The sequence below is a fragment of the Pongo abelii genome, chromosome 13, assembly GCF_028885655.2.
Source record: "Pongo abelii isolate AG06213 chromosome 13, NHGRI_mPonAbe1-v2.0_pri, whole genome shotgun sequence".
NCBI lineage: Eukaryota > Metazoa > Chordata > Mammalia > Primates > Hominidae > Pongo > Pongo abelii.
In genome coordinates this window covers 116,715,897-116,738,841 of record NC_071998.2, presented here as the reverse complement: position 1 = coordinate 116,738,841, position 22,945 = coordinate 116,715,897, and the positions used below count along the sequence as shown (strand labels likewise).

At 52.7% G+C, this 22,945-nt stretch overlaps 1 long non-coding RNA gene and 1 other non-coding gene across 2 annotated transcripts; both read right to left on the bottom strand.

Annotated features, from left to right (window-relative positions):
* Nucleotides 1–2,663: 2,663 nt before the first annotated feature.
* On the bottom strand, nucleotides 2,664–7,886 carry LOC129048016 (uncharacterized). Its single transcript, XR_008510002.1, has 3 exons — nucleotides 7,730–7,886; nucleotides 4,088–4,348; nucleotides 2,664–3,088 (listed from the first exon to the last, which is right to left on the bottom strand). It is a non-coding gene; the product is annotated as an uncharacterized LOC129048016 (long non-coding RNA).
* A 178-nt stretch (nucleotides 7,887–8,064) lies between these two features.
* LOC134759823 (U5 spliceosomal RNA) lies at nucleotides 8,065–8,177 on the bottom strand. The gene has a single exon (XR_010136635.1). It is a non-coding gene; the product is annotated as a U5 spliceosomal RNA (small nuclear RNA).
* Nucleotides 8,178–22,945: the final 14,768 nt, after the last annotated feature.

Here is a 22,945-nt window from a genome sequence, read left to right as displayed (position 1 = left end):
CCCGGTAATCTCGTCAGCATAATGGGATTATATTTCAAATCACCACAGCCTGTTCATTACCCATTTAAACTCCTCTGACAGAGGAAAACTTGCATAAAACGTGTGTGGCAGCCCTGGCCGACTTCCCCACTCTCCTTCCTGATTAGACAAACAGATGCTGAGGTCTGGAATGAAAAAATAATGTGCCCATTTATTCATTTTTCTGACAAGTCACAATAGATTTTTAACTGCCAATGAGTGACCTCCCAGAGGTGTGGCGGCCAGGGGGTGCCCGCCAGGCAGTGAGGGGTCATTTCCTCCCACGCCGGCCCCCCTGCCCTGGCTAGATTTCTCCTGGGGCTGGAGCCGGCTGCCTGAGCCCCTCTCCTGCCCCAGCATCGGTGCCTGCAGCCGGGCTGGAAAGGGCTGCCCACTGGGCCTCTTGGCGGCCACCACCCAGGAGGTCTGGGGGCTCTAGAGGCCACCAGGACACAGCGATGCCCTAAAGCCACACAGCCTGGGGTAGGAATCCTGGCCCTCCCCTTGGCTAGCCTGACTGGTGTTGAGGATACTGCCTTTAATCTCTCTGAGCCTCAGTTTCCCTATCTGTAAAGTGGAGATAGTAACAGGCTCCTCTCATTGGGGATTCCTTGGGGTAGTCACTCAATCAGCACCCCCTGCTGTGACCACCAAGTCCCACGGCCTCCCTGGCCCCTGACCTCTGGCATTTGAGGGCTTTGCAGATGGGCTTGTCACCCTCTGGGTCATGGGCTCGCAGCTGGCAGGTAGAGAAGCCCAGAGTCTCCCCCCAGAGCCTCTCACTGTCTGCTTTGTGCCACTCCCCACCTGCCCGCCTCTTGGGAGCCGGATCCCCCAGACTCCCAGGAGATGGGCAGTGAATGTTCAAACAGCACCAAGACTGATGACTGAGCTGAGGGTCTGGAGAAGGAATGAAAATCCACCTCTGTGCTGTGTGACCGCAGACCCATGACTCAACCTCTATGAGCCATTTTCTCATCTGCGCAACTGGGAGAGAATCCCACCTCCAGGGAGTTGCATGGGAAGTAAATGAGATAATGCGCATGGGCCTGGCACGCACTAGGGAAACCCAGGCCCTCACCTTAAACATACTGGTCGCAGGACCTCGGGCCTTAGGGCAGCCCCAGCCCTCCAGGGAAGCTCTGGGGCCCACATAAGGCCTGTGCCCTCCCTCTAAGGGCCCCACTGCCGGCTCTCCCCTCCCTACCCCTTCCTGCCTCCACATAGTAGCCCCAGGCAGGAGGCACATCTTTATGCATTAACTCCATGAATGTAAGAAAAACTGAGGCTAATTCTTTCTAAAATGATAAAATTTGTCTATATTACAGCATTCCAGCCCCCAGCTTCCTGAAAGCTAAAAATATTTTAATGTCATATTTCCATGTAAATTTTAGTTTAGAATTTAATACCCTTTTAACATACATTAAATTGTTAGCGTTCTTCAAGCCCTTGACTATTTTAAGGGCTTAGCTGATGTGCATTGCAGAAAAGGGCTGGAGGAGGCTGTAAATTACGAGGGAAAGTTCTAGAAGCAAGGTTACCCTAAACCACCACGCCCACCTCATCTTGAGAGTTACTCTTCTGGACAAACGCTGGAATCCTGGGGAGATGTCAAATGTCTTGGTTTTCCTGCTGGGAAACATGGCTATGATTGGTGGCGTCCCTGGGGGACCCGAGGATCTGCTGCACAGCACTGGCTGGGAGACGCCCAGATGGCTGAGGGGCCAGGGACAGGGGCTCTGCAGTTGCACGGCCTGGGCTCAGATCCTAGTGCTGCCACTTGCTGGCAGGTGTCTTTGTCATGCTTATCCGTGCTGGTCTCCTTGCCCAAAATGGGACCAAGGTTAGAGTTCATGCACAGGTTTTCTGGGTGAATTCACAGGAAAAGAGGTTATCGGCTCCACAGAGGAGGTAACTTCCAGGGTGAATTGGCTGGCCTTGCTGAGAGCCACTGGTGACATGTGAGTGCAGTGGTGATATGTGAGTGCTAGGGCTGGCAGAGAGGCAGGGAGGGGTCCTGGCAGGACTGGGAGCAGAGGGGGCCCGGGGCCACAGGAGCCATGGGCTGGCCCAGGTCCTGCTCCCACAGCAACCCGCCAGCAGCTGACTCAGGGACCAGGGCCCCCCAGCCTCAGCATCGCCTGAGAGACCTGACACCACTCTGGCGGGGCAGGTTCCTTGAGAGGAGGAAGTAAAGTTCCCCACTGGGCTGCTGGAATGGAGCCTGCCCATAAACATTGAGTTACAGGAGCTAAGCCAGTGCTGTTTGTTACCTGTCTAAGTGGGTTCGAGGACAAGGTTTGTCATGCCCCTTACAAAACTGACATATGTATGATGGCTAAAATGTCACCCCATCTGTGCATCTGGGTGAGAGAAGCCTCCGCTAGCTGAACCACATTTTGTGTTTGTTTTTGGTTTTTTTTGGAGACAGGGTCTCACTCTGTCACCCAGGCTGGAATGTAGTAGTGTGATCATGGCTCACTACAGCCTCAACCTCCCAGGCTCAAGTGATCTTCCAACTTCAGCCCCCCAAGTAACTAAGACCACTGGTACACGCCAGCACATCTGGCTAATTTTGTTATTTTATTTTATTTTTGTAGAGACGAGGGTCTTGCCATGTTGCCCAGGGTGGTCTCAAACTCCTGGGCTCAAGTGATCCTCCTGTCTCAGCCTCCCGAAGTACTGGTGAACCATCATTTTTGTTTTGTTTTGACTGATCTGCACCCCACTCCAGCTCCTAGGAGATATCAATCACCTGACGATGCAGGGAACCCCACAGGGTGTGTGTAAGTCCCCAGGCTTGGCCCATGAGGTGCAGCCTCCTGTTCCTTCTGTCATCCAGCCCCTCCTCCTGGGACTAGGCCAAGGACAGCCAGGGGAAGGCCCTGAAATGGCGGGGATTGGGTGCTCACAGTTACCTTTGGGGAAGGTGAGGCTGGGGGATTCATGTCCCCCTGGGCTCAGGAGGCTGAGGCCTGGGGCACACACCCCACCAGTCTGGGCTGAGCTGCACCGTGAGTCCCCAGGCCAGGGTCTTTGGGTGAATCTCTCAATCTGTCTGAGGACCCACCTGTGAAATGGGGACAGAAATAACCTCCCTCACAGGGCTGCTGGGAAGATCCACTGAGATCCTACACAGGGAGGGCCCGGCCCAGCAGGAGCCAGTGGTCTGCAGTTGTTAACCAGAACAAGAAATGTACAGTGTGGAGACAAAGAGTCTGGTGAGATGCACGGCTCTGCCTTCTCATCACTTTCAGGGCAGGGTTAGATGCATTGATCGACAGAGATGAGCCACAGTTTGGGCTCCAACCAGTGTCTGTGACTGCAGCAGGCTTGTTAATTGAGATTTATAAAGAGCGTCTGCATTCCGGCAGGGGAAGGCACTGGTGGAGTGAGCTGCATCCGTGCAGGATGCTGGGGGAACCCGGGGACCAGGCGGGAACCCTTCCCAAGCCTGCCCAGAGGAAGCCCGAGGATTCTCTCCTAATTCGGGCTCAGTGGGGCAGGCGGCCACTAAGAAGATGAGAGCAATTTCCTGGTGGGGGGGTGGGAGGGTGGGGGGGTGGGTTCCCACCCAGGAGGAACGTAAGCATTCAGTGCTCATTCAACACGCATCCTCAAGAGGGCCCTGAAGGTACAGAAAAGACCTGAGTCAGAGCCTTCCTTGGGGAACTCACGGTCCAGGGCTTTGACCCATCCTCTAGTGCCCGGGTGACCAGGTGTCTGTAGCAGGCAGCTGGGGAGTGAAGGTGGACACATTCTCCCTGTGTCCTGTCTGCAGCCCGGGCCTGAGAACATGCCCGGGGAAAAGCTGCCCCGGCCCTGATGCATCCCAATGGAGGGTGACAGTGGAGGACACCTGGGGAGGACAGATTCTGAGGCGAGGAACCCCAAGAGGAATTCGCCAAGGGGAGGAGTTGGGGCGCAAGTGCAACCGGTTCTCAGTGAGAGGTGTGATGGGGTGAGTCCAGGCTCGGGTGCCCTGGCTGCAGGGCCCGAGAGGTCAACCTGCATGAAGACCCCAGCCAAAGGGTCCCCGTCAGGGGAACCGTGTGAGTCCCCCACTCACCACAGAAAGAGGGGTTCTCGGCACTGCTCTCGCATTGCTGGTTTCTCCCGTCGGGAAAGGAGGTCTCTGGGCTTGCGGGGAGGGACTTTTGTGTGTCCCTGCCCAGAGGCTGTGAGGGGCCCTCCGTGACTTGACACAGATTCCTGGGCTATCACAGAGCCAGCTCCTGGCGGACAGCCACAGCACCACACCTCCCAGACGTGGAGGCCAGCTCGCCACCCATGTGCCCACCTTCCATGGTCAGGGACCTTAGCAGCCACCCTGGAGCAGAGGAAAGGGGCAGGGGACAGCTGGAGTGGGTGGCCCTCTTCAGCTGTTCCTAGGTGCCAATCACAGTGCAAATACTTTTTTAAATTATTTTTTCAAAATCCCCCAAAAGCAGGGGTTCTTAGCATCATTTCACTACGGCAAGACCTAAAGGGAGAAGGAAGGAAGGGGCATTCATGGACCTGGACCTGGCTTGGGCTCCAATCCCAAACACTTCCTCACAGTGTGTCTTTGTGTGGGTGTGTCTGTGTGTGTGTCTGTGAGCGTGTGTGTGCAAGTGTGTGCATGTAACCATGTGTGAGTGTGTCTGTGAGTTTCTGCATGTCTGTACATGCACATGTGAGTTTAAGTGTATGCACCTGGCATGTGTGTCTGTGTGCGTGTGTGTGTGTGTGTGACTTTAATCCAAGAGCAGCCGGCCCCGCACACCTGCGCTCCACATGGCCTGGCAGAGGCGTCTGTTCTCAGAGGAGGCCGTGTGGGTCCCTCAGCAGCCCCTCCCCCGCAGCCCAGCAGCTGGCCACCATCTCGGCACACATTTCCCTGTCACATCTGATTTGCAAAGTCGTGTCTGTGACGGACCCACAGGAGCGTCCAGTTGAGGCTTTTTCAGGTCAAGGAGTATTTTCACAAGCCCCGCTCTTCAGAGGGGAAGGCAAATGTGAGCAGCCCTGTCTCCTCTCCCAGGCCCATGCTGCCAGCAGTGGAATCTTCCCCTGGGCCACCGTGGGTGAGGGCCTGAAGGGCCACCTCCAGGTCTGTCATCATCCCATTTTACAGATGAGGACATCGAGGCCTGCAGCAGTCGTGTTGTTTTCCCAAGGTGCACAGCTGCCAAGGCTGGGGCTAATATTGGAAGTGGATTCTCTGGCCTCTCCCCAAGCCTTTGGTTGTCACCATCACTATCTGCAGCCTCCCCACAGGTGCCTGGGTGGGGCTGTTTCCTCTGGCCTGACTCCAGGACCTCCTTCTCCAGGAAGCTGGCCTGGGCTGTCTTGGCTGATTTCCAGAGCATCTGGGGAAGAGACTGCCTAGCTGGGTGGCTTTGATCCCATGAAGTCATCATCTTAATCAAGACGCTTTGACGCAGGAGTGGAAACCCATGATGGGGGATGCCAGCAGAGGGAATCCCCTATGAGCCCAGCCCTCAGCACAGGATCCAGCCAGCCGGGCCCAAGGGCCAAGCCACACACCCTTTCACTGAGGACTGGGTTGGTGTCACCTCTCCTTCTTGATCTCCTTGTCACACCGGTGGTGAGGACGCCCATGGCCTCCAGACCAAAGACTACTAGGCCTCCCAGGGCCACCCCTACCCAGCTGCCGCGGCCCCACCTCTGAGCACTGACTCCCAGAGGTGGGAGGGGCTGCAGGGAGGACAAGCAGCCTTCCTGCCCTGGGGCTCCCTCTTGTGGTAGGGCCCAGGGAAGGGGCCTCACAGGCCATCGCTCCCAGAGGACAGGGACCAAGCCTGCTCTGCTCATCAGTCCCTGGCATGTAGCACACACTCAACAAATATCCAATGACTAGAACGTATGTTAAAAAGTGTCCTGATCCCCAAAAAGTTCCATGGCCACAGAGGTCTGGGAACTCCACGCTGAACATGGCAGTTTTTGCTCCTGTGGGGTCCCTCAGAGCCTTCAATGGGCCACTGTGCACTGTGTTCCAAGAAGGGGGTGACACGCAACTTCCCCAGGCACACTTGTGACCGAAGTGCATGCACGCATGTCTAAAGCTGGGGTAGCTCGGAACTCGGCATGGGCGACGCTGTTTCGCGAGCCGCGGCAGTGGTGGGCTGACAGAGCGGTCTCTGGAGTCAGACAAATGGGCGCCACCACCTGCTAACTGTGTGACCCTGGGCAAGTCCCTTCACCTCGCTGAGCCTGAGTCACCCTTTACACTTCCATGGGATCCTCAGGGCCACTCTTGCCTCCATCCGGGAGCCACCATCACCTTCCTGGACCACATAGCAGTGGCCTCCTCCTGAGCCTCCCTAGCTCCAGTCTGTCTCCTGCCCCAGGATAGGAGCTCTGGCTGGGGAGGACTTGAGTCTGACTTGTTCCCCTCTCACTGTATCCCCAGCGCCCAGAGCAGGCCTGGCACAAAATAACGTTTGTTGAATGAATGCATGCATGCATAAATGAATGAATGAATGAATGAATGGGTGGGTGGGTGTTCCCGTGGGACACTCTCAGGCCACTTGGCCACCCCCTTGCTACCCCTCTCCCACACCTCAATCTGGCTTGAACCTGAAGGAGCCCCAAGTCCCACTCAGCAAATTAACTCAATTTGAATAATTCTTTTGTGGTGGGAGTTGCCAGACCATGAAAGCTGAATGGGAAAACTCTTTCTCTCACACACGCACACACACACACACACACACAGAAGCTCTGGCTTCCACCTCTAGAAGGCTTTCCAGACTCCAAGCCTCAGCCCCCTCGTGCACCTCCCGCCCGCACGCCCCGCACGCATGGCTCCCGCCCGCACGCCCCACGCAGGCCTAGAACATGTACCCCGTGCGCAGATGAGGAGAGCAAGGTTCAGGGTGCCCAGTGACTCCGCCAGGGCACACAGCTAAGGCACGGGACACCAAGGGCGCCGTTCTGGAGCTGTACAGGTCGGTGTTGAACTCCCAGCTCTGCCTCCTCCCCTGTGTGACACCAGGCCAGTCACTTCCCTCTGAGCCTCAGTGTCCTCATCTGTCAAATGCGCTAGTAATCCCTCCTCTACAGGGTTGTGAGAAATAAATGAGGTAGTAGATGGGAGAGAGATTTCTGAGGAGAGCTGGTTTTGTGGCTGTTCCTGTGCGGAGGGGGACAGGGAAACCTAGGAAAAAGCCACCTAGAAGATGACGCCCTCAGCTGAGGATGAGGCATTAGGAACCCAGCACAGTGGCCGGCATGTGCAGGTGCTCAATGAGCTTTTCTTTTTGCTTTTTTTTTGGAGACAGGGTCTCGCTCTCTCGCCCAGGCTGGAGTGCAATGGCGTGATCTCGGCTCACTGCAACCTCCACCTCCCAGGTTCAAGCAATTCTTGTGCTTCATACTCCCGAGTAGCTGGGATTACAGGCACATGCCACCACACCCAGCCTTAAAAAACATTTGTGGGACAAATGACTGCCTTCTGCTGGTGCAACTGAGCGGTCCAGAACACAGACAGAGCCACAGAGGACAGGACTGAGCCAAGGGTGCCCTTGGGCAGGCTATAGGAAGGCAGGGGATGCAGCTGGAGCCGTGAGCGCAAGGCCAGGCGTGGTGGCCTAGACCCATTGTCCAGCTTCAGGAGCTCTGCCTGGGCCCACGAGCCTGAGTACGTGTCGGCCACCATGAAGCCTGTCAGTCAAGGTGGCTGCACTTCGGTCAGAACGAGCATCTGTACCTGTTAGCCACCAGGAACGCCCTTCAGTTAAGACGGCTGCACATCAGTCAGAACAGGCACCGCCTCCGCCAAGATGGCTGCCTCTAGTCAAGATGGCTGCCAAGTTGGCCCCATAGAACAGGACCCACTGGGCAGTGAAAGCCCCGCTGCAACTGGCTTCAAAACAGAACAAACGAACTGTTAAATGGTGTCAAGACTGTAAATGGGAGGACTCAAAACCCAAGGCAGCCCAAACTCTCCAAAGAATAAGAGAAAACCAGTCAGCCCAGCCCTGTGCCTCTGAGAATGCTGGGTAATTTCATTTTCCTCTTTGTCTTTTTGTTTTCCTTTAGCAGAACCACCAAGAAGCAGCCACAAAAATCAGTTAAGACTTCCAGAGTGCTTCCTTCTCCAGAAATCTTTTATAAAAGGTGAAAGATTTACAAGATCTGAAGAGCAAACCAAGCAGGATAATTGTTTTTGGAATGACCCCAATATTTTCACCCCAGCGACCCCGGCTGGGCATCTTGCCCCATATTTATGATTCCTGGTCCTCTGTGCGCCGCTGGGCGACCTTTCTGAGCCCCCTCTGCAAGCCCCCAGTCCCTTATCGGGCCTGTAACTCACCCTGACGTTATCTCTCGGGAGGGTTTTATGCACTTTAATTTAACTCCCTCATCATTATTTCCCGGACTTCAAGGTTTTCTCTTTGGAGCTGCCCTTCCTGGGACAAGCATAATCGGTTTGCCATCAAGCCCAATAAATACGTTTGTGCGGCAGATGGGAACCGTTTGGGGAGAGCAGCTCAGGCCTGGGAAGCAGCCTCAGGCTCTCACTCCGTTCTCGGCTTCCAGGCTGGTCTCTGTCCTTGAACCTCTGTCGGATGGGAGTCACAGCCTTAGATCCCAGGCCACGTGGCCAGATCTAGCAAATGCAAATCCAGGACGCCCAGTTAAATTTGAATTTCAGATAAACAATGAATTGTTTTAGTATAATAAGTATGTCCATGCAGCGTATGCGAAAAAATTACTCATTGTTTATCTGAAATTCAAATTTAATTGGGTGTCTCGTATTTTCAGTGGTATCAGCTCCTAGGGGGCTGCTGCACTCACGACTCCAAATGCACATTCATATATTGGGGGTGTATTTGTTCCCGAGGGCTGCTGTAACAAAGTTCCACAGATTTGGTGGGGGTAGGGGGCGGGTAAACAAAATAAACTGATGTTCTCACAATTCTGGAGGCTAGAAGTCCGAGGTGGAGGTGCCAGCAGGGGTGGTTTCTCCCAAGGCCTCTCTGCCTGGCATGCGGATGGCCGGCTTCTCTCTGTGTCCTCATGTCCCCCCTCTGGGTATCTGCATCCTAATTTCTTCCTCCTATAAGGACACCAGTCAGATTGGATTAGGGCCCACCCTAATGATGTCACTTTCATTTAATTACCTCTGTAAAGGCCCTGTCTTTGCTGGGCATGGTAGCTCATGCCTGTAATCCCAGAAATTTGGGAGGCCAAGGTGGGGGGATCGCTTGAGCCTACGAGTTCAAGACCAGCCTGGACAACATAGGGAGACCCCGTCTCTATGAAAAATAAAAATAAAAAAATTAGCTGGATGTAATGGCACATGCCTGTAGTCCCAGCCACCTGGGAGGCTGAGGTGGGAGGATCACCTGAGCCCAGGGAGGTTGAGGCTGCAGTGAGCCGTGGTGGCGCCACTGCACTCCAGCCCAGGCGACAGAGCGAGATCCTGTCTCAAAAAATATAATTAAATAAATGAATAAGGGCCCAGTCTCTCATTACAGTCACATGCTAAGGCAATGGGAGTTAGGACTTCAACAGATGAACTTGTGGGGGAGATAGAATCCCACCCCTCACAGGGGGTATGTAACCATCGCCCACCAGAAGGGGTCTGGGCAACCTGTGAGGACAAGAGCTTTGCCTGTCTGGCCACCACTGGGTCACCAGTGCCGGCCCCAGGGCTTGGCTCAGAGCAGGCCCACAATGAATCATCTGCAGTAGGGCCCCCTGTCAGATGCCACCCATGCTATCCCCTGACCTTCCCACGGTGTGTAGCAATCCCGAGGGGGCCCTTGACAGCTCTGCGAGGCGGGTATGCGGAGGAGGAATGGAGCACAGAGAGGCACAGGAGCAACCCTGGGTCACACAGCAAATCAGGGCCGACCTTTACAAGCAGGTCTCAGGCTCCAGAACCAGGACGGATCCCCCTCCATCCACCCCTGCCAACCACCCCTAACCATTTGTTCCTTAACTCTCTTAGGGTCCCCATAAGCCCACGGCACTCATTCAGCCACAATGGACGCCAGGCAGCATAGCAGGGGCCCAACTGCAAGTCAAGAGGGGACGATTTGGGGTCACATCCTCGGACAGGCTGTGGAAGGAGTCTCCTACGGGAAGGGGCCTGGGTCCACCTCCCCCAGCAGGGCCCTGTCACTCTGAGGGTTTTCTGGATGAGGCGGTCACAGTTGGAGGCTCCAGAGGGAGACAGGTGTGAACTGAAGTCCCTGCCCAGTGACTTCATGGCCGTGTGATCTCAGCACTTCCCGTGGGCACTTCTGGCCTCAGTTTTCTCTCCTGCAAGGAGCTGAGGTAGGAGGATGAGATTTGATCAAATTAACCACGATATTTGCCCCTCTGTGTTTCCTAATAAGTCCCAACCCTGCCCCATGCGCAGGGAGCTTGCATTTCTCAAACAAGGGCGCTATTGGAATTTGGGATGGGAGAATTCTCCATGTCGGGTGACTATTCCGTGCCTTGAGGGATGTTTGGCCTTCCTAGCCTGTGCCCGTGGTTATAAAACCGATCTGCTCCCCAACCCTGTCAACCCCTCCCCAGGCGACAACCAAAAATGTCCCCATCCATTACCAAATGACCCTGGTTGAGGCCAGCAGCCCCCACTGCTCTGGGGAGAGGATGCCTTAGCAGGAGCTGAGGCAGGTCCTGGAGCAGATTCCAGAGACCAAGGGTGCGGAGCAAGGAGACCCTGTGGGTCTTTAATAAGGGGGCTCTGCCTCTAGACCGGGACAGGGCGAAAAGGACAACAGCACCCTAGACAGGCTTGTGGGAGCCCCCAGCTGTGTGGCTCATAAGCAGAGGACCTCAAGGCTCTCTCTTCTCCGTGCCGTGGTGCCCCGCAGCCTAGTGATTCCCATGTGCCCAAGAGTGACACTGAAGCCTGAAAGGCTGCCGGGCATGATGGAGCCTCAGAGTCGGGAGCAAAGGTCGATGGGGCCGCAGCCTGAAGACACCCAGACGAGGTGCCCATGGGCCAGCTGTGTCAATCGTGAGTTTTGCTTTCTGTATTTTATGATGCTTTGACATTTCAGAGGCCTTGTTAATCTTGAAGGAACTGCCCCTTCCGGGGCTAGCTAATTCCTAGAGACAGCAAAGAGCATGACTTTCACATGCAAACCCACCACCCCGAAGCGTACATCCCCAGCCTCCTTTATCCAATTCTCACAGCCAAGCCCATAATTCCCCTGCCCAAAGTCACTCCAGGTACTCTCATCTCAGTGCCCGGGTGCCAGGGGCGGGTACCAGACAACCAGACACCACTTTCTACAGCCCGGAGCCCGCCGAATTATTCAAACTAGCCGAGCATCTATCCAATCCTACACGGGCTCAAACTCGCCCTCTCTGCCTTGTCCATTTTTTCTTCCCTTGGAAACCATGATGAGGGCTCTGGGCCATGTTCCCTCCAAGCTCCAGCTGCCTCCTCCCTGGCCCTGGAGCTTCTCCATGGGATCCTGCAGGGCGTGCTGTACCCCCTTCTCCAGGAAACTGTGAGTAGTAATCACTCTTTCTTTTTTTATTTTTATTTTATTATTATTATTTTAATATAGAAACGGGGGCTCTCTCTATTTTACTCAGGCTGGTCTCAAACTCCTGAGCCCATGTGATCCCCCACCTCAGCCTCCAAAAGTGCTGGGACTACTGGCATGAGCCGGTAAACACACTTTCAATGGCATTGGCCTCTTCATGTCTGCCACCTTACTATACCTGATTAAAACACATCCCAGTACATTTTACAACAACCACCCTCTTCTCCCAGGGTGTACAGGCACCACATTCACATCTGGGCAAAGGGGCACCAGAAATTGACTGACATCCACCACCACTCCCAGCTGAATGAGCCTGGCAAGAGGCATCATGTTCCACATTATCATGTGAAGCAGCAGCCCTGCACACCGGCGAGGAGTGTGATGAGTAGCGCCCCGTGTGAGGCTGATGACAGAGACGGACAGAGAGCCAGGACCCAGAGCCCAGGGATCCCTCCCAGCTGCACGGGATGACGTCTGGCCCAGCATGGCCTAGGGCACCCTGGCCTCAGCGTGGCTTTGCCCCACCTGGGCCAAGTGAGCCCAAGGGCCTGCCAGTGCTGGGGGAACCCTCATCCTCATGTGCTCCCCACCCCCTCGACTCCCTTCCTGGGCCAGTGCGATTGGATCTGGCAGAGGTGGGTGGACACACCCAGAGTTGCCTGTGGTCTGAGGCCAGCTCTGCCGTTCATCAGTCCATCAGCCGTGTGCCTGGGGCAAGTCATCCCCTGGGCTCTCTGCTTCCTCCTGTGTAAAATAGAGACAAGTGCCTTCTTTCCTAAGGAGATTAATCACATAAATAAGTAATCGATGATGATTGGACTCCTCAAAACACAATTGCGGCCAAAGAGGGAGAAGCATCCCCACTTCCTACTCACTCTACCACAGAAATGCACGGATTTCAGACCATCAGGCAGCCACGTTGTGTTTGGGACATTTCTTCTGCAGAATCTCTTGAAATGATCATCATTGGATTTCTAATGCCACATAAAATGTGCCCAGGATGATGTCACCTGCACTAGAAGGACTCTGCATCCTCATTGGCTCCAGGGCCAGGGGGTGCAGCCAATCAGAGTTCATCTTGGCTGAACACAGGGTCATTTGTTTCCATGTTTTCTTTCTTTTTAACAAAAATTTTAATTGGCAAGTAAAAATTGTATATATTGGCAGGGCACGATGGCTCATGCCTGTAATCCCAGCACTTTGGGAGGCCAAAGCAGGTGGATCATCTGAGGTCAAGAGTTCAAGACCAGCCTGACCAATATGGTGAAGCCCCATCTCTACTAAAAATACAAAAATTAGCTGGGCCTGTTGGTGCATGCCTGTAATCCCAGCTACTGGGGAGGCTGAGGCAGAAGAATTGCTTGAACCCGGGAGGGGAGGTTGCAGTGAGCCAAGATCGCACCACTGCGACAGAGTGAGACTCCATCTCAAAAAATAATAATAATAAAAAATAATAAATAACAAAATAAAATTATATATATTTATGGTGTGCAGCATGATGTTTTGATATATGTGCACATTGCAGAATGGCTAAATTGAGCTATTTAACATGCATTACCTCACAGACTTTCCATTTTTTTGTGGTGAGAACATTTAAAATCTACTCTCTTAGCAACTTTCAAGTATACACTCTGTTGTTATTAACTGTAACCACCATGTTGTACAAGAGATCTATTGAAGTACTCCTCCTGTCTAACTGACATTTTGCGTCCTTTGATCAATATCTCCCCAGCCCTGCCACCCCTACCCCTTGGCCCTGGCTACCACCATTCTGCTCTCTGCTTCCGTGAGTTCAACTTGTTTACACTCCATGTGTAAATGAGATCATGCATTATTTGTCTTTCTGTGCCTGGTTTATTTCACTTAATGTCCTCCAGGTTAATCCAAGTTGTTGCAAATGACAGAATTGCCTTCTTTGTTAAGGCTGAATAGTATTCCATGGTGTCTGTACACCACATTTTCTTCATTCATTCGTCTGTTGATGGGCAGTTAGGTTGTTTCCATATCTTGGCTATTGTGGATAGTGCTGCAATGGACATGGCAGTGCAGACATCTCTTTGATGCTCCCGCCTCAGCCTCCCAAGTAGCTGGGACCACAGGTGCGCAGCACCATGTCAGGCTAATTTTTTTTTTTAATTTTTGTTTAGAGATGAGACCTTGCTATGTTGCCCAGGCTGGTCTTGAACTCCTGGGCCCAAGTGATCCTCCTGCCTCGGCCTCCCAAAGCGCTGGGATTATAAGTGTGAGCCACCACTCCTGGCCTCTTCACTCTATTGATGGTTTCCTTTGCTGGGCGGAAACTCTTTAGTTTGATGTAGTGTCATTTGCCTATTTTTTGCTTCTGTTCCCTGTGTTTTTCGGGTCATTTCTAAGAATCTTTGCCTAGACCATGATTATGTGTTTTCTAAGAACATTGCTCTCACCTGCTCAAAGCTTTGTCCTGACTGCCCCACCCCCTCCTGGTAAAGCCCCACCTCCTCAAAGCAGCCCACAGCCCTTGCAGGTTCTGCCCCGCCACTCTATCCAGCCTGTCTCACCCACTGAACCATTCCTGTTCCCTACACACCCTACCCAGACCATCCCGCCTCCGAGCCTTTGCCTGGCCATGCTTTTGACTGTGACTTTTTCTTTTCTTTTCTTTCTCTGGGACTGACCCTCCCTGGCCACACCACACTCAACAGCCCCATCAAAGCCCAGCACCTTCCTGTCCTGCTGTTCCCCGCCAGGCTCTGAGCTCAGTTAGGGAAGGGACTGGGTCTGTCCAGTTCAGCCCCTTGCCCAGTGCTTGAAATACTGCCCCAAACAGGACCCCTTTTTTTTTTTTTTTTTTAAGAGAAGGAGTCTTGCTGTATTGCCCAGGCTGGAGTGCAGTGGCGCAATCTCAGCTCACTGCAGTCTCCGCCTCCCGGGTTCCAGCGATTCTCCTGCCTCAGCCTCTAGGGTAGCTGGGATTACAGGCACGTGCCACCACGTCCAGCTAATTTTTGTATTTTTAGTAGAGACGGGTTTCATCATGTTGGCCAGGCTGGTTTCAAACTCCTGACCTCAGGTGATCTGCCTGTCTTGGCCTCCCAAAGTGCTGGGATTACAGGCGTGAGCCACTGTGTGCCGGCCAAGAGGGCCCATTTTTTAAAAATATGTAGCATTTGTCGAATCAGAGCGATAAACACAGAATCACTCGCCATGATGAGTGCCAGTGATAAAATAAGCATATTGTATCCATGACAAAAGGCTCCAGGGGGGACCTCCCTGACTTCATGCTCCAAAAGAAGCCAGACTCAGGGGACCACAAACTGTCCCACGAGGTGCAAGAACAGCCAGCGCTGCTCCACGGCACTCACCTCAGAGTGGCCGGCCCATCTGTGGAGTGGCCACTCATGTAAAAAGACACTGAGCTGTTTACTCGGGATCTGTGCAGCTTACACGAGGAAAGTTACATCTCAAAAAGTCTAAAGTTAGGAGAAATAAAGTAATTATTAAATATGTCTCAGTGGCTGGATGCAGTGGCTCATGCCTGTAATCCCAGCACTTTGGGAGGCTGAGGTGGGAGGATCCCTTGAGCCCAGTAGTTCAAGACCAGCCTGAGCAACATAGTAAGACCCCATCTCTACAAAAAAAAAAATTTTTTTTTAATTAGCTGGGCCTGATGGTGCACGCCTGTAGTCCCAGCTACTCGGGAGGCTGAGGTGGGAGGATTGCTTGAGCCTGGGAGGTTGAGGTAGCAGTGAGCCGAGATCACACCACTGCACTCCAGCATGGGCAACAGAGAGAGGCCCTGTCTCAGATTAATTTAATTTAACAAAAATTTTTTTAAAGAAATATGTCTGAGTCACACAAACCCATACATGGTATTAAATTGCATAAACAAACTCACACAGAAATGAAAGTGTATAAAACCTGGTGAAATCGGAATTGGTCTGTCTACTTAACAGTATTGTACTAATGTCGATTTCCTGGTTTTGATATCGTATTATAGTCACACAAGATACTGCAGGAAGCTGGGTGAAGGGTATCCAGGAATCTCCAAACTATTTTTGCAAATTCTTGTAAGTCTATAATTACTTTAAAATAAAAAGGGTTTTTTAAAGTTAAAAACTAGAAATGTGTTAAAGGAATCAGAACAAAATCTTTATTTACATAGCATTTATTAAACTCCAGTAAGACTACAAAACACTCTACTGGCCCAGATTGAACTAGGAAAGTTATATAAATATGATTTGTAAACTCAAGAAATTCTGTGTGGGAAAGTCATTAGTACCTAACAAATTGAACTAATACTAGTATAAAGAGGCACACTGAAAATAGCATAAAAACTCATAAACATTGGGTGAAGTAATAATCCAGTGTTTTTGTTTTGTTTTGTTTTGTTTTTGAGACGGAGTTTTGCTCTTGTTGCCCAAGCTGGAGGGTAACAGCACAATCTCAGCTCATCGCAACCTCTGCTTCCGGGTTCAAGCGATTCTCCTGCCTCAGCCTCCCAAGTAGCTGGGATTCCAGGCATGGGCCACCACGCCCGGCTAATTTTGTATTTTTAGCAGAGACGGGGTTTCTCCATGTGGTCAGGCTGGTCTCGAACTCCCGACCTCAGGTGATCCACCCGCCTCAGCCTCCCAAAGTGCTGGGATTACAGGCGTGAGCCACCATGCCCGGTGTAATCCAGTCTTTTAATGCTATAATTTTCTCTCCTGACTCCAAGGCTGAGGGATTTTCATTAGCATTATCCAATCATGTGCCTCTGATAGGAAGACTTCTTGACCTGTTTTTTTATTTTTATTTTTAGACTCTACCAGTTTCCAATATTTTTCTTTTCTTTTTTTTTTTTTTTTTTTTTTTTTTTTTAACAGAGACAGGGTCTCACTCTGTTGCCCAGGCTGGAGTGCAGTGGTGTGATCGTAGCTCACTGCAGCCTCAAACTTCTGGGCTCAAATGATCCTCCCCCTTCAGCCTCCTGAGTAGCTGGAACCATAGGAGCACACCACCACACCTGGCTAATATTCTATTTTTTTGTAAAGATGAAGTCTCCCTATGTTGCCCAGGCTGGGCTCAAACTCCTGGGCTCAAATGATCCTCCTGCCTCAGCCTCCCAAAGTGCAAGGATTATAGGCATGAGCCACCATGCCCAGCCTCAATATTTCTAAATATTATTAATTAATAACTTGGTTTCTGTACTTGATAATCAAAATTAAATAAAATCAAATGGAAAAAGGGATATGCTGGATGGGAGTGGTGGCTCACGCCTATAATCTCAGCACTTTGGGAGGCCAAGGTGGGTTGATCACCTGAGGTCAGGAGTTCAAGACCAGCCTGGCCAATATGGCAAAACCCATCTCTATTAAAAATACAAAAATTAGCCAAGTGTGGTGGTGCACACCTGTAATTCCAGCTACTTGGGAGGCTGAAGCAGGAGAAGCACTTGAACCCAAGAGGCGGAGGTTGCAGTGATCCAAGATCGTGCCACTGCACTCCAGCCTGGATGACAGAGTGAGACTCCATCTCAAAAAAAAAAAAAAAGAAAAAAGAAAAAGAATATACCAGAGAAAATGGCACAGGAGCAAGAAGTCTTAATCAGGTGATGCAGGGAAACAAAGGCAACTACCCTGAGAGGCTGTGAGCCATCTCTCTCTCCATTTGTCCGTCTCTCCGTCTGAGCACCCTGCATTCTGAGTGTGGCACAGAGAAGGCGTACAATAAATATGTGTTGAGTGAATGAATGAATGAATGAGTGAATGAGTGAGCGAATGAATGAGTGAATGTCAGTTGACTTCACTGGCTGAGGGGCCTCCCTGAGTTGGGTCCCAGCCTGCAGAGGCCCTGGCTGTGCGCCCTGGAGCTAGGGACAGCCACTGCCAGGCCCTTCCCGGGTACCCTGGCACCAAGAACCCACTTTTCTGGGCACCTGGCAGTGCCACCTGAAGCAAGGGTCGAACCCTGGGAGTGGAGGAAGAAGGGGCTTGGCTCAGGGGGCCTGGCCTGGGCAGCCCAGCTGTTTGGGGAGGCTGTAGCCTTGGAAAGACACAGTGCTTCCGTGAGGGTCTCCTGATACAATAAAAGATTATCAGCTAAATAAAACAAGAAGTGACTGGGGCCACTATGCCCTGTTGGATTGAAATCGTGTGAGCAAAGTGGTTTTCTCTGAGAGATTTATTTTCTGCATTGGCTTCAGGCAGCCAGCCCAGCCAGAGAGCACGGGCGAGAATGGGGCTGGTCTCCCTCCACTGGCAGGGAGGGGATGGGGCTTTATTTAATCTTCCAATGAGCTGGAACAAGAAAAATGGCGTGAATGGACATTAATTCTGAAACAAATTATTAAAGAGAGATCTGGGATTCCGGGAAAGCCATCTACCCCCTGCCTGTCTGCCACCTCCCCTCACCAAGGCCATAAACTCCCTCCTCTCCACTGCAAAGCCAACACCAGGCCCACTGGGTCTCCCATTCGGGCTGAGAAGAAAGGCCTAGAACCCACCCAAGCCCAGGGCCAATAGGGCAGCGGGTCTAGCTGGGCTGCCCATGTCCTCGGCCTGGGCCATCTGCCTCCCTGGGCCTCGGCCCCTGACGACGCCCCTGCGTCTCGTGTTTGTTGTCATCTGCACTTGTGCTTGCGGATGTCCTAGGCAGATGGCTGCCACCTCTCCCACGTGAGTCCAACCTCTATCCCCCACCACCACGGGTACCTTAGCCCACCCCAGGCCTCCCAGGCCTCCTTCCTCACACTGCACCCAGCACAGGCTAAGACCCCCTCAGCTGTGCTTATCCCATGCCCCACTGCGAGGCCCTAGACAGAGAGCGGCCAGACCCACTGCCCCAGAGGCCAGCCTGGGAGGGGTAACTGCTGTGAAGAGGTGCATGGGCACAGGCTGGCACGTGGGGAGGAATCAAGTCGGCTGGGTGCTGGGGTGGCCCTGACTCAGACGTTGAAGGAGGGGGAGAAGCACACCACTGGCCCAGAACATTCCAAGTGGAAGGAACAGCATTTGCAAAGGTCTGGAGTAGCGTGTTTACTGGGGTATCCAGAATCTACAATAATCATCATCATAACAGTTAAAATGTATTGCACATTCACTGTGTGCTGTGCCAAGTACTCCGTACGTGCTATCTCATTTTTAAAAATTTATGTTATTGTTAAATTTCAATCTATTTTATTTATTTATTTTGAGATGGGCTAATTTTTGTATTTTTTGTAAAGATAGAGTTTCACCATGTTAGCAAGGATGGTCTCCAACTCCTGGGCTCCAGCAACCCACATGCCTCAGCCTCTCTGGGATTACAGGTGTGAGCCACCATACCCGGCCCATGCTACCTCATCTTAATCTTCTCAACAGCCCTATGAGGAGGTAGAGATGATTATTTTTCTCCCATATTACAGATGAGGTGGCCGGTAGCTCATGCCTGTAATCCCAGCACTTTGGGAGGCCGAGGCAGATGGATCACCTTGAGGTCAGGAGTTCAAGACCAGCCTGGCCAACATGGTGAAAACCTGTCTCTACTAAAAATACAAAAATTTGCCGGGCGTGGTAGTGCAAACCTGTAGTCCCAGCTACTCGGGAGGCTGAGGCAGGAGACTCACTTGAACCCGAGAGATGGAGGTTGCAGTGACCTGAGATCGTGCCACTGCACTCCAGCCTGGGCAACAGAGCAAGACTCTGTCTTAAAAAAAAAAAAAAAAAACAGATGAGGAGACTGAGGTTCAAAGAGGCCCAGATGTCCAACATAGAGCTACTATATGGGAGAGCCAGAATTTGAACGCAGGTCTCTCCGATTACAAAGACAACGCTCCCTGCCCCGCCACACTCCGCCTCCTGCTCTGGCCCATGCTTTGGGGGAATTGTAGGCTTCAAACCCAGGTCAAGTCTCCTGACCAAGACACCAAGGAGCCTGGGACCTTGGCAACCATACCCTCCTGCACTCTGGCCCTCCCACCTTCCCCAGCCCGTTCCTGTCCCTCTAGTGACAGGGCCTGTATTCCAGGGTGAGAGGGGCTTGGAGCCAGAGCTATGCAGGGACTGAGACACCCTAGGCAGCTAAGCCCTCCTGACACAGCAGAGCAGCCCAACCATGGCCACCGGGCCACCTGCGAGGGACCCACATTCTTTCACCATCAGAAAACATCTCAAGGCCCACATGGCATGATGTCTGAGGTGGACAGGCCACTCAGGGTCCCCGAGATCCAGAGCCTGGCATGGATTCGGGCCGAAGGTTCACCAGGCTCCCATCACGCCAAGCTGGAACCCCAAACCTGCTCCTCATCCAAAAAATGGAGGCTTCATCCACTCAGCTGTATAAGCCAGAAACCTGGGAGGGCTCTCAGGCCTCCTGTCCGTCACACCCCACACCCAGTCCCTCAGCATACTGTCAGCCCCCTACCCACCACCTCCTTCCTGGGCCCAGCACCTCATCTCCCCTGCACATGGGCAACAGCCCCTCCACACTTCCTAGCCACCCTCCCCTCAACAGCTGGGGGAGCCTTTAGAAACCCAGGTCCATAAATGCTCCCTCTCTGCCCCCATCTTGCTTAAAACCCTCCAGTGGCTGTTCTGCAGGCTTAGAACAAAACCCAAAGTCCTGCCAGGTGCAGCGGCACACACCTGTAGTCCTAGCTACTCAGGAAGCCGATGCAGGAGGATCACCTGGGCCCAGGAGTTCGAGTCCAGCCTGGGCAACACAGTGAGACCCCCCATCTCTAAAAACAATAATAATAATTAAAAGACAAAACCCAAAGTCTTTCCCACGTTCTAGGGCCCTGTGCACCCATCCTCTGCAGGCCACGCCTGCATCAATCCCCACCATATGCCTGCTTTTGGGGCGCTGGATCCGTGGCTTGCTCTCCTGTTCTCTTCTCGAAAAGCCACATCCTAGCTGGACGCAGTGGCTCACGCCTGTAATCCCAGCACTTTGGGAGGCCAAGGCGGGCAGATCATGAGGTCAGGAGTTCAAGACCAGCCTGGCCAATATGGTGAAACCCCGTCTTTACTAAAAATATAAAAAATTAGCCAGGCGTGGTTGCACGTGCCTGTAGTCCCAGCTACTCAGGAGGCTGAGGCAGGAGAATCGCTTGAACCCGGGAGGTGGAGGTTGCAGTGAGCCGAGATTGTGCCACTGCACTCCAGCCTGGATGACAGATCGAGACTCTGTCTCAAAAAAAAAAAAAAAAAAAGGCACATCCTTCCCAGTTCAGGTCCAGCACACACGTCGGTGGCCCCACATCCATTCAGCCTTGAGGTCCCAGCTCCTGGCACCCCCAGTGGAGACCAGGTCCTGCTATGTGCTTCTGTCCTTCTGGAAATCAATCGATGTGTAGTTAGTGTCCGGCCCCTGGAAGACTGGGCCCATGGAGCGGGGCTTGAAATGCTTAGCGAAAGACCTCACAAACAGTGGGTGCTCAATAAATGACTGCTGAATGAAGAAAAGCACCAACCCCCAGTCTTCGGCAACCCTCACACCTCCTGATGCTCAGCCCTGCAGGGTGTAGGGGCCACCCTCAAGGAGCTCAGATCCGATGGGGGTGGAGATGAAGCAGGCCAGAAACAGGGGGATGCCCAGAGCAGGCAAGGAGGGGACCCACATCCTCCTCGAACCCTTCCAATAGCACTGAAGCAGGAACAGTTGACAGCAAACAGCAATAGGATCACAGACAGGACAGGAAACCAGGCACGTGGTAAACAGAAGTCATCATTCTCTAGTTTTCTTTCTATTTTATTTATTTATTTATTTATTTATTTATTTATTTTGAGACAGAATTTTACTCTTGTCGCCCAGGCTGGAGTGCAGTGGCATGATCTCGGCTCACCGCAACCTCTGCCTCCCAGGTTCAAGCGATTCTCCTGCCTCAGTCTCCTGAGTAGCTGGAATTACAGGCACGCGGATGCCTGGCTAATTTTTTTTCATATTTTTAGTAGAGATAGGGTTTCGGCATGTTGCCCGGCCAGTCTGGAACTCCTGACCTCAGGTGATTTGCCTGCCTCGGCCTCCCAAAGTGCTGGGATTACAGGCGTGAACCACTGTGCCCAGCTCCATTCTCTCATTTTCTGATGATGAGGAAAGAGCACATTTTCCAACAGCCTAGACAACAAAAAGACGCGCCCTTGCAAAGAACCGAGTTCGCCATGGCGCTTTCTTTCATCATCCACCTCCTCCCTGTGGGCATCGAGCTCACCTCCCTGCCCAAGCTACTTGTTTCAAGTCAAATTTTGCCTCACTCAGGACTCACAGGTCTCCCTTTGTCTGGGATGGGATGTAGTCTCTCTTGATTGCTGCAATTATTTGAAAATGATGTCTCTATTCCCCAGTCCCTCTCAGGGCTCTCTGTCCCCATGGCCATGTGTCCCCTGCCCCCCCATCTCTCTGCTGTCTGGGGCAGAATTCCTCGGAGGGATAGCTGGAGACACGAGCAGCCCCAGTGGATGATGATGGACACACCCCCAAAGACTCATTCCTTGTACATCACTTTTGGGGGTGAATAAAGAGGGCCGATGGGGGTGTGTGAGGAGGGTGTCAGTGAGTTCTTCCTGGAGAGCTGGGTTCAAGCTGAATGGGGCTTTCTTAGACAGGCATTGATGATCAACCATAAAACTGTGGCTCACACAGGTTTGGCCCTTTCAGGGTGCCAGACCCTGGGCTGAATGCTTCACATGCCCCACAACTGCCCTAGGAGTTGAGTACTCTATCACCATCCCTTACTTGTAGATCAGGAAGCTGAGAGTGAGAGGGTGTGATTTGCCCGTGGTTTTGGAGCTCAGAGAGGAAAATCCTGAGCTCAGAGAGACTCAGTCCTCGCAGCAGCTCTGAGAGAGGAACTGCTCGCCCCATTTCACAGACAAGGGCACTAAGGCCGGCAGAGGGGCGGCAGCTCGTCCCGGTCACCCAGGGCACCGCCAGCACTGCCCCTCCCATGGGGAATGGCCGCTGGCGTGGGAAGGGCGCTGCATACAGTGTCAGTATTACTTCTGAGCCGCTCAGAACTTTCTCGATGGCAGGACAGAGAGAATGCAAAGCAGCTCAAGTCAAAGAGTGCTTTGGGGCTCTAAAGCCAAGGGAAGAACTCTGCGAGGGTGGCTTCCAGCAGCCCTTCCAGCAGGAAAGCCTCTGATTCGCCAGGAGAGGGTCACATGTCCATCTTTGAGCCAATAAGAGCATTCAGTTCAAGCCTCTGATTGGCAGGCCTGGGTCCTGCCCCCTTTATAAACAACTCAGAGAGGGTGAGCCACCCTCCCAGATCACACAGCATGACTGTCCCTTGCTCTGTTCGTGTGTGTGTGTGGTGTGTGGTGCGTGTGTGGTGTGTGTGTGTGTGTGTGGTGCCTGTGTGTGTGGTATGTGCATGGTGTGTGTGTGTGTGTGGTGTGTGTGTGGTGTATGTGTCTGTGGTGTGTGTGTGTGGTATGTGTGTCTGGTATTTGTATGTGGTGTGT